General features: G+C 47.8%; 1 pseudogene; it reads right to left on the bottom strand.

Moving 5' to 3' along the window:
- Window positions 1-8,741: 8,741 nt before the first annotated feature.
- LOC126356544 (5S ribosomal RNA) lies at window positions 8,742-8,859 on the bottom strand (annotated as a pseudogene).
- Window positions 8,860-11,673: the final 2,814 nt, after the last annotated feature.

The raw sequence follows: 11,673 nt of genomic DNA, 5'->3' as shown, positions 1-11,673 counted from the left end.
TGTGTTAGGTAAAAGGCGTCTTTCACTTACTACAAGCAAAATTAGAGTTTACATCCATATCAATAACAAAACAAGAGTACCTTCGAAACTATGAAATAGAATTTGAAACTAATAGTAAAAGATAGATAATAGAAAATCTTGTAAGCAAATCTTGCACGCCATTCCGTGTGCATGGCCCATCTGCGCACAAATGCCATGTTCCAAGTTGATAAACATTTCGCAGCGTGTGGAGCTTCATGGCGGCGGTCATCCTGTGCCAGGTACTCCCCAACTGTGAGGGGGGTTATCCAAGACACTGCGCAAATAGTTCGCAAAAAGCTGTCGGTATCAGGTTGTACGCTCAAGTGAGCTGTGACTGTCCTGGAGAAATTGCCAGTAATCAAGGACCATCTTCTCATCATCTCGAAAGAGGTAGTATATGGACATGCCTTTGAACCATATAAGAGTGTGTATCTTCGTAGGCGGGAAATAAGTATCCTCCGGACAAAGGAGGTGCCGTGGCTCAATTGTGCGATGCGCGATACGTAGGTAGCAGGCGAGGATCTTCTGTACTAGTAGCCATACCTCTAACGCCGATCCACATGTGAAACGGTGTTCGTCAGTATCGACGAGGTGGCAACGTGGGCAAAGGGACGAATCCGTCATCCCAATAGCAGGCTGCCTTTGTCGTGTTACAACTTCCCTGTTCACAACCTTGTACCACGTGGCTCGTACCCGCATGGGGAGGACGACTTTTGGACCGCTCTCCACAATGCAGGCCATAGGGAGGTCGGGCTTTTCCTCTCAATCACATTGCGTGGGATGGACCTCAGCAGCAAACTGTAAATATCGTTCGACTTGGGAGTGCGAGTGTTGGGAATGTATGGGTGTACATAACTATACTCAAGAATAAATGCCGAGAGGTGCGAGTGTGAGGGAGTAATATGCGCAATCGTGACAGGTGGCAGAAGAGACGCCGGCAGCGATTCCTCTAACAGACGTCCTGTAAGGAAAATATCTTGATGGATCCACAATTTGAGCATTGTGCACAAGTATAACGCTGTAGCTCTCGCTCGTACATGTATAAGTCCAGTCCACCGTCACGCGGAGGGAGGGTGAGTGTTTCGTAGCGGACTTTGAATAGGAATCCAGTGGTAAGGTAATATCCAAACGCTGCTTGTAGTCTGTGTGCCATCGCTATCGATATTGGTAGAACCTGAGCCATGTGGATCATCTTAGTCGCCACGTGAACGTTGAGGTATTCCACACGCTGTAGAAGGTCCATCCGTCGAAGTAGGTTCCGGCGAACGTCTGTGCGTATCGTCTGTAGTAATCGTTTATAGCTCATGGCAGCTGTGCGGCGCACATCCAGTGTAAATGTTATGCCCAAGAAACTAGTATGTACCACTTTTCTGTGCGTCTTATAGTTCTCGCGTTGTAGTCTTTTGAAAATAGTGGGAGTGGGGCTAAAGCGCCCTCCTGTAGACCTCTCCCAATAGGCATCGCTGCCGACTTGGCCACATTCATGAGGCTGCCCACTGCCAATCCGCATCGATTGATCCATTGTATCACCGAGCGTACCTCCTCACCAGATCGGTCAAGTAATAGAAGGTCATCAGCATATATCTCGCAGTGAAAGGTGTGATCCCTCAGTGACATGCCCGAGAGCCTGTTTTTCAACCCTCCGACAGGTGGTTCTAGTGCGATCGCATAAAGGATCATGGACAGTGGGCATCCTTGGTGAAATGATCGTCGGATCGGCAAAGGACCAGCAATCCGTCCATTCACCAGCACACGGGATGCAGATCCACGGAAAAGGTGCTGAAAGATGTCGAGAAAGTCAGGCGGGAAGCTCATGCGGGCCATAACTAACAGAAGGAACTTTTGATGAACTCTGTCGAAGGCGTGGTCGAAATCAATGGAGATCAGAGCAGCTCGAAGGCGACAGTATGCGGCGATGACTACTTAAATCCCTGCATTCGCTGGCTGCCGTTTGCATGTTGGTCACTCCGCCCTGTGTCGTTCGCTCGAGGGATAGGTGTAGCGGCAGAACATTCTTTATGCGGCCGGCGAGTAGTCGTGCGAAAATTTTGTAGTCCGAGTTTAGCAATGTAATTGGTCTGTAGGCCTCGACCCTCCGACCTCTGGAAGGCTTGTGTATCGGTATGAGGAGACCTTCGACGAATCCAGGTGGCACGTGGAAACCGGGGGTCATCAGTTCCTGGTACATGATGATCCATCGGGGCATCATTAGGTCGCGGAAAGTCCGTCTGGTCTGGGCGACTTGTTGAATGCTCCCTTGTTAAGCGCGTCCTCGATGTCGTCCCGTGTAAGTCCAGTTAAAAACGACGCCGCTGCTGCGTTGTCGAGGGTGTGCGACACGTGGTGCAGTATGTCGTGATCGTCCGCTTCTGCAACCGCCGCCTGAGTCATTACGACCCTACCATGGGGCAAAATGAGGTCCGTGATTAACTGCTGGCGGCGTCGGCGGCTGTCGAGCACGATATGATGCATAGACGGGTTTTATCCTCCCGCTCGGTCTTGACGTCTGGATCGCACGACGACCCCCTCCAAACGGTGCCTCGCAGAGACAATATTTTACCTTTAATTCGGCGGCTTTCCATTTGTCGGTCTGGGGACGGTGGTTGGGTGGCGAGTTCGCGGAGCATTGTGTAATAAAAGTCCAATGTGTGGCGATGCCACGCTGCAATGTCTTTTCCATATTGTGTTAGCACATGAAACGCTGGTTTTGCACATGCTAGAGTCGAAGGATGTCGGGCAAGACGACGTTCGCAATCCATCCATGTCCTGGCGATAATCCGACCGCATTCCGGGTCTTGAAGGTGTGCCACATTCATCTTACAAGGTCGACGGCTCCGCCATATCCGCTGCTGCTGTAGAGGGACCGTCCGTATGAAAGCGCTATGATCGGAGAAGGCAAGCGGCCAACGTTCGGCGTCCAACACTCCCAGCGCTAGAGTTCGTGAGACATAAATGCTGTCTATGCGATTGGCTGAGCGACTAGCAAAGTATGTGGGTCCGGGACAGTCACCATGCATTTTCTCCCAAGTGTCGGTAAGAAGCAGATCTCGAACCATTAGCCGAAGATCTTGAGAAGTCGAGAAATGTGGGACTTGGTCTTTGGGGTGGAGCACACAGTTAAAGTCGCCGCCGAAGATGTATTGATCGAAGCGACTAATAAAGAGGGGGGCGATATCCTCCGAGTAGAACTGCGATCGCTCGCGGCGTTGGTCAGTTCCTGATGGAGCGTAAATGTTAATGATGCGCGTGCCCAGCGCTGTGATCGCCAGCCCCCTGCCTGACGGGAGGTAGGCTAAGTCACTTCTTCGATGGAAATTCCGTCGCGCACTAGTATTGCCGTACCGCTGCCACTTCGGTCCGCCGGTGACATATGTCACATAACCTTAGAAGACTGGGAGGGCCGCTATATACGCTTCTTGCAACAGAGCAGTGTCAACATCCGAAGAACGAAGCATCTCACGCAGCAACTGGATCTTTACCGGCATTCTTATCGTATTGAGATTAATCGTGGCGATACAATACGCTTGCCCGCATCTCGTGGTCGTGCGGTAGCGTTCTCGCTTCCCACGCCCGGGTTCCCGGGTTCGATTCCCGGCGGGGTCATGGATTTTCTCTGCCTCGTGATGGCTAGGTGTTGTGTGATGTCCTTAGGTTAGTTAGGTTTAAGTAGTTCTAAGTTCTAGGGGACTGTTGACCATAGATGTTAAGTCTCATAGTGCTCAGAGCCATTTTTGAACAATACGCTTGTTGTCGAACCGCAAGTGCTAAGTTGTCCATTAAGATTGGAATTGTCTATGGAGCTTCCGACAGTATCGGCACCTCCGCATCAAATGGTTCAAATGGGTCTGAGCACTATGGAACTTAGCATCTAAGGTCATCAGTCCCCTAGAACTTAGAACTACTTAAACCTAACTAACCTAAGGACATCACACACATCCAAGCCCGAGGCAGGATTCGAACCTGCGGTTCCAGACTGAAGCGCCTAGAACCGCTCGGTCACACCGGCAGGCACCTCCGCATCTCCCCAAACCTCGCCTGCAGTCGTTTCTAGAGAGCTGGCGCCAATGGCGTGGGTCCCCTTGGCGTGACTTGCATGGTGCCGTCGTCGTCGTGGTCATCCGCCCACGCCAGGGAGCAAGAGCGGCTTCCCTAGCTGTCTCAGGACATGGCATGGATGCCTGCACTCCAGAATGTGGTGGGCAGCATTTGTCTGGCATATCGGCATCTGATTGTGTCTCTGTAAATATATGTGATTTGACCTCAGTTCCGTTCGGTGGTGCCACACTGCAGCAAATGGCGGCTGCCTCTGTGGTAACTTCGTCATTGAAGGTTGAGTCGTCGTTCTCTGGAGGCTGTGTCGCATCCCGTTCGGAAGTTGCTCTACGCCTCCGCTTCCGTCGCTTCGGAGAGCGTTGCTTCCTGGTGTGTCCTTCTGTGTCAGACGATGGCAACGACTCAGGACGTTCCGGCACAAAGGCCGCCGTTGGCACAATAAGCGAGTCTATTGCCATGCTATCGTCATGCCTCGCGTCATCCGTCGACGGGGGTGGCGCCATCGGAGTTGAATCCGTAACTTGTAGAACGGATGTGTCGTCATCGCCCTGTATTGGAGGATAGAGCGGCGTCTCAACAGTGGATATCGGTCGTCATGGTGAAGTGGTAGCGGTCGTGAGGGCTGCTACGTAAGTCAGAGGAAGTAGTAGCGTCGGCTGCGATGGCGGGTCCGCGTGAGCCGGCGGCAGTCGAGTGATTCGACGTTGGGTACATTCGGATCTGAGGTGTCCCTCTTTCCCACAACCAGAGCAGGTCTTGCCCTTCGTAGATGACGATGGCACGGCAACCACAGATATGAAGATACATGTCTTTTAAGTTCCACTCGGACCTGGCGGACTCCGTTCAGTACAGGACATGTCTGGAATTGCGCCCATTTTTCCGCAGTATGATTATGCACCGTGCCGTAGGGGCGCAGCGCTGCCACGACGTCCTCCGCCGGTAGTTCGAATGGAAGTTCGAAAAGTCTTATCGTGCGGAGTCCCATGCCAGAATAATCGACGTGTACAGTCCCCACATTGCCATCAGCGTAGCAGAAACGGAGGCCCTGCCCTACTTCGTCTCCTGAAGGATTCGTTCACATGTTGCGTCGTTGATGATCTTGACATACACGATGCTACTCACAATGGACAAGTGAATGCCAAGAATGTCGGTTGCCGGGATTTTTGCCTCTTCTCGTATGAATCGTTCAAGTACTTTGGGTGCTTTGGGTCGTGCAAATTCGTTGCGGAACGTAAATTTGAGCGTCGATTGCCTGTATTGGTGGGCCATTGTGATCTATATGCAGAGTACGGCACGCGTGAAACGGTCGAGTACGATGTAAACAAACACGAGCACTCGCTCCGCGGAAGGAACACAGCGTGTCCTCACCGCAGCACTGCCAAAGGCCAACTGACCTCTCGGCTAACCGCCCGCTGCTACGCAGCAGTCCTGGGACACATCAGCACATCCAGTATTCAGTGCGACGGTGGGTTCATGCATGTATCAATGCTAAACGGAAAAAATTTTGAACATTCCGTTTAAGAAAGGGTTTCATGTGGAGTGCTGGTACGTTCTATTGCTGTGTTCTTCCTGTGAAACACTATTCTGATGAGCAAGGATTCAAAGCCATACAATAAATAAAATAACTTGACACTTGTTGTGGTAATTACCGATTAACAATCCTATCATTAATACACATGCTATCCATAATGTTCCGATGTCATTTCAAAAAATGGTAACTTGGAAACTACTAGAGACAGAGAATCGTAGTTTGTTTTAAAATGCCTAGCGGCTCTCGAAGTTTGTCTTTTTCCTTTGTTGTAGATTTAATCTGGAGCGCATTAAAATGGCGGCAAAAACCATGCTGCTGAACTGAAGAGTGAGTGGGTGGTGATACACACATGGAAGCCCGTGGCCAAACACTGGTAACAATTGCGAAGAGGTTTATTGATCTTGGTACCTGGCATAGTAAGGCAGGCGCGTCCCTTCTCGCTGATCCTGCTTCCTCCTGATGATGTTGGGCTGCTGAGGCTGACAGTCTCTGTAGACCACGGGCGTTGACATTAGCGGCTCCACACTCGGTCGTGGTGGTGCCATAAGGACAATGATGTGTGCTGCATCCCTCAGCATCACACAGGCTCAACGGGCCCTCGCCTTGTTCACGTCACCGCGACGGAATGCCAAGACGCTGCTCTCGGCCAGCAGTCGGGTGGTGGCTGGCGTCGTGGCTGTCGGTCCCAGAGTCGGCAGGCATGAACGACAGATTGGCAGGGCTGTTTCCTGGTTTCCTCCACAGTCCGGTCGCAAACTCAAGACGGCAGCTGGTGAAGCCCAGACGTCTCACAGCGCGGCGTCACTCTGGAGTCGTTGTGGTGCTGCTGGCTTCTGGCGATGACTGGCGATACCTGCCTTTAGACTTACTTATATGCCTCCAGTGCCCATTTGTTTCGCTAAAACCCGGTGCCTAGCGACTTGTGGCTGCCGAGCCTCAGCTGTTAACGCATTGCTTTATGGCGATTCCATACCACTTTTCCTTACCTTTTTTTACAGATATAAAAGTTTCCAACCACAGACTGGGTCGCAACGCTACAGAATTATCAGTGCCAATATGGGAGGCAGTGTCAAAGCCGTTCTCGAAGAGGCCGTCGCTCTTTGCCTCAAGTACACGTTGATAGAGTGCAAGCTGCATTTTAACCCTTTCGTGGGTGCATTTTTCGTAGCAACTCAGCGAAGGTAATTTTTTTTTGCTATCCTATAAGAAATGTGATCAACTGACTACATTTATTTTTTGATAATTTTATTTTTTGTGATTTGGGACCAAAAACTATGGTCGTATATATATCACCACAGGACTCTTGTGAGATACTAAGGCTGGTGGTAAATGGATTTTAAATGGTTCAAATGGCTCTGAGCACTTCCGCTTCATGAAAGCACTATACTAACGGTCGACTTCGGCAGTTTCAAAGGACTGAAATTACCTAGACTGATTTACTACTCAGATAATATCAAATGAACAGTCCACGTTCCAAGTTACAGAGCTGTCCTGACCGACCCATTCTTCAAATGGTTGAAATGGCTCTGAGCACTGTGGAACTTAACTTCTGAGGCCATCAGTCCCCTAGAACTTAGAACTACTTAAACCTAACTAACCTAAGAATATCACACACATCCATGCCCTAGGCCGGATTCGAACCTGCGACAGTAGCGGTCGCGCTGTTCCAGACTGAAGCGCCTAGAACCGTTCGGCCACACCGGCCTGCACAACTGGATTTCCCACTTCCCTTTTCTGTGCTGTTATGTGTTGCCACTACACGTAAAAAATCCTAATAAATAGTGTTTTCTGCTTTTATTTTGTTTTCTTTTACTTTTTTAAAAAATATTTGTTACCGATTAAAGTTTACTTACCAGAACGTGAAAACCATCCTTGGAACTTCATCACGCAATAAAGGTATGAACTGATACAGGTAACAATAATGAAGATTGCAGAAGCGAAGTAATGTGTTCTGACAACAGTTGGATCCCACGACAAACAGTAGGTGATTGTTGTAGCAGTTTTCATACACCTGTTGCAGTATACCACAACAAGATGTCAGGTATAGACAGAGGCGGTAAAACGTAGTCCCAAAAGCTTTGGGATACCCCTAAGTTGGTGGTAAGTATGCTTCCCAAGAACCACAAATGACAGATTGATTTTGTGGCGAGTATACTTCCCACAGCCCCTTCCAGAAACTACATTGGTGGTAACCATACTTCCCAATAACCATTAAATACCATTGTTTGGTGGGATATATACTTCCTACAGTCCTTAAGGTTATATTTCACAACAAACAGAAACTACAGCTGATGCAGCGGACTGCCACTAGATGCAAGGAGCGCACAGAAGTGGTAACACATATTTCCTTAATTGCTGTGAAGAAATGCGTTTAGTGGGACGTATATCTCTCATGGCCCGCGGAAAGGTTAAAGCAGCGCTCAGAAGTCTGGCCCAAGCACTGCAGCCAAACAATCGTCCTCTGCGGTATGCATTCGGTTGTGACAAATACCAGTTGTCCATTTTTAGACATGTAAAAAGCCACAAGATTCGTATTAGGGGCTCCGAAAACCCACGTAACACATGTCGACAGACCGGTATAGACCGAAGCTTAACGCATGGTGTGGCCTAATGCACAACAGGGCGATCAATCCATTTTTCTTCGCAGAGAAAACTATAACTGGAAACGTAAAAGTAGAGATGCTCAAAGGGTTCCTGCAAGTACAAATCGAAGGGCTGCAGCTGTCCACATCTTCTAGCATGATGGTGCACCCCCAATTTAGTAGCCTTTAGACGGACGCGCGCCCTACTTTCCGCACCTTCCTGCCGGCAGGAACTGGTCGCTCTTTTGAGGAGCACAGGAAATTCAGCGCTATCATTATTCGCTGTTATTCCAGAGACAAGCAAAGCAGTATATGATGTTCTGGTGTTATACATAACTAAACTAAACCCCGTCCGAACAGGCCATGAAGGCCCAACGGTACCGACCGGCCGTCGCGTCATCCTCAGTCCACAAGCGTCACTGGATGCGGATACGGAGGGGCATGTGGTCAGCACACCGCTCTCCCGGCCGTATGTCAATTTACGAGACCGGAGCCGCTATTTCTCAATCAAATAGCTCCTCAGTTTGCCTGGCAAGGGCTGAGTGCACTCCGCTTGCCAACAGCGCTCGGCAGACCGGATGGTCACCCATCCAAGTGCTAGACCAGTCCGACAGCGCTTATCTTCGGTGATCTGACGGGAACCGGTGTTACCACTGCGGCAAGGCCGTTGGCTGGATTCATACATACCACATGAAAATAAGTGACTACGACTATCTATCATAATTTCAACCCTTCTAGTGTTACACTTACTTAACTTTTGAGTAAACAAAATTATGCGCAGGAATGATTTCATTGTATTGTTACAAGTCTATTTTTAGCATACAAAAGTATACGAAGTAAGACTTTTATATCCTCTGTGAAGTGCGCCTGGTAAGTCCCACCACTCTCATTACCTTCCCGGCACTCTCTTGACGCCTGTGGGGAAACAGAATCAGCTGGCGCTGACACGATTACGTTGCACCTGTTGTTTCACACGTCCGTGCGGGGATGCGGTTTGTGGAGTAATTGACGACCCAGTACTATAGTTATTGATGTCTCTGCATAAATTGCTTGTCCATTTTCCTAACTTTTTTCTCAACGCTTATTCCAGTTGCATCATATTCATCTACAGCGTCCTTCGAAGTGGACTCTGTTAAAGCACGGCAGCAAATCGTCATGAAGTCGCATGTAGCCCCATTTTAAATTTGACTTCCGTTTAATTATATTGTCTACAGCACGTTAGAAATTTCGGTGTGACGATTCCAGCTGAGAAGCGAAACCTGCTTGTAGTTTCTGTTTTACTGTTTCCTGCAACAAGGCACGAGTGGACAGAAATTGCTAAGATATTTCAAGACAGATGGCAATATGTAAACTCTGGCAGAACAGTGGATGGAAAACATGTACGTATTGTACCTCCATCTCATTCAGGAGCCCAGTACTAAAATTACAAAAGCTTTTTATTTTAATAACAACTGTAAACTCGAATTACGAGTCTGTATTTGTTAATGAAGGGAAAATGGAGGAATTCCTGATCGTGAAGAAACTAAGTACAAAGATGTATACAGCAAATTAAAGGGAAAAACAGTTGTATTTACCCGAAAATCACGCGACAGTAAAACAGGTATTTGGTTTTTGTTGGAGATGGAGCTTTAGATGAAGCTTTTCCGTTGAGTGGAATTTTTCTTTTTTAAATCGTACTCGCAAAAAAAATTCGACCATGACAAAAGAACCTTTAATTACAAGTTGTCTCGTCCTCAGAATGTCGTAGAAAATGGTTGCGGCATCATCCTTTCGAGTGTCAAAGACAGCTATTAATACGAAGCCACAAAAAATGTCGTGTTACTTTAGCTGTCTGTGTTTTGCACAGTTTTCTAGGGATAACAGTCGAGTCTACCAACCACCATCAGCTGCGGATATGGAAGACACCGAAATCTTTTCAATGCCAGTGCGTAAACCATTTGGCGACAAGCAATATGCAATTATGTCACCTTAAGATGCAGACAAAAATGCTAAGCAGAATAGGGAGGCATACAAAAAGTACTATGTTTCAGAAGGGACTGTGCCTTCGGAAGAGTAAATGTTGAGATTAGGAAGAGAATAAGATTTTTTATCTAGATGTTAATTGTTCAAATGTTCAATTGTGTGTGAAATCTTATGGGGCTTAACTGCTAAGGTCATCAGTCCCTAAGCTTACACACTACTTAACTTAAATTATTCGAAGAACAAACACATACACCCATGCCCGAGGGAGGACTCGAACCTCCGCCGGGACCAGCTGCACAGTCCATGACTGCAGCGCCTTAGACCGCTTGGCTAATCCCGCGCGGCACAGTCTTCTCCCTCCATATTTGATATACTTGACAACGGAACTTCCTAGTCCCTAATGAGTGTTCGAAGGTCATAGTATCACTTGACCTACCACAAAAATTGGTTTTCATAAAGTCAACAGTTTATCGTTTATTGAGGGCTTTTGTTCGTACATTGCCTGCTCCGGATGCGCCTCAAACAAGGATGTTGCCGGTATACGTAACTAGATTCAGTAAGGAATTCCTTCGTCCAACAGTGCGAGTCTGGCATGGTCTTTTATGTAAGTGCAGCCGTGTAAATGCGAGGTCGTTCGGTGCGGCAATTCTGCGTGACTAATAGTGTGGCCAAACCCCAGTACCATTTTTGGCCTCAGACGGAGCTACGATTACCTGATTACATACCTGCGTGCCGAGAAACAAATCACACCGGCAGAACAGTCCGAGCAAAATTTGAAACGTTTGGGGCGTGCTGAATTACACAGTCCCTGTGAAATGGATGGGTCGTGATGGAACCATCACACGGACTCCTAGCTCTCCTGATATCAAGCCATTAGACTTCTTTTCGTGGGTTGACGTCAAGGATCGCATATTCACAACATCAGCCAATGGATCAATCAAAATTGTTGATGCTGCAGAGCTGAGCCATATATGGGCACAACTTCAATATCCCCTTGATGTTCTACGATCGATGAGTGGGTCACTCGTTGAAATTCTGGCATATCAAAAAGCAAAAGCTTTGCGACCTGCTAAACGTTCTACAACATACTACTAGTAGTTTACAAGTTTTGATTTTTTTAAATGATAACGGAACTTTATGGACACCCTGTTGCAGAACATGGAGTAAATGACATGGAGGTAAACCGTTTCCGGACCTCAATCTGAGTAATAATTTTGTTCTCTTACCCTATAGTTTAACTTAAAATGTCAATTACTCGATTTTTTTCGCACATTGTTAGAGGAGAAAGCCATGTTGTGTACCATAAAAAAACATAACGTTCAGTGGAATCGTTAAGGACTCCTAAAAACAAACGGAGCTCACATAACATTAGGTACAGATATTAACTGCAATGAGCTTTTAGGCGTCAATTTAAGTGTTTATCGAAAGTATATGCTAATTGGAAATAGAGGAAGCGTGTTCGTCGAGTATACAAGAAAACCAACTTCACCGGAACAGAAACTGAAGATGTATGCCAGATTGTTT

Source organism: Schistocerca gregaria, chromosome 3, assembly GCF_023897955.1.
Source record: "Schistocerca gregaria isolate iqSchGreg1 chromosome 3, iqSchGreg1.2, whole genome shotgun sequence".
NCBI classification, from domain to species: Eukaryota; Metazoa; Arthropoda; class Insecta; order Orthoptera; family Acrididae; genus Schistocerca; species Schistocerca gregaria.
Note: the sequence above shows the minus strand (reverse complement) of the source record. Positions and strands in the feature narration are given on the sequence as shown.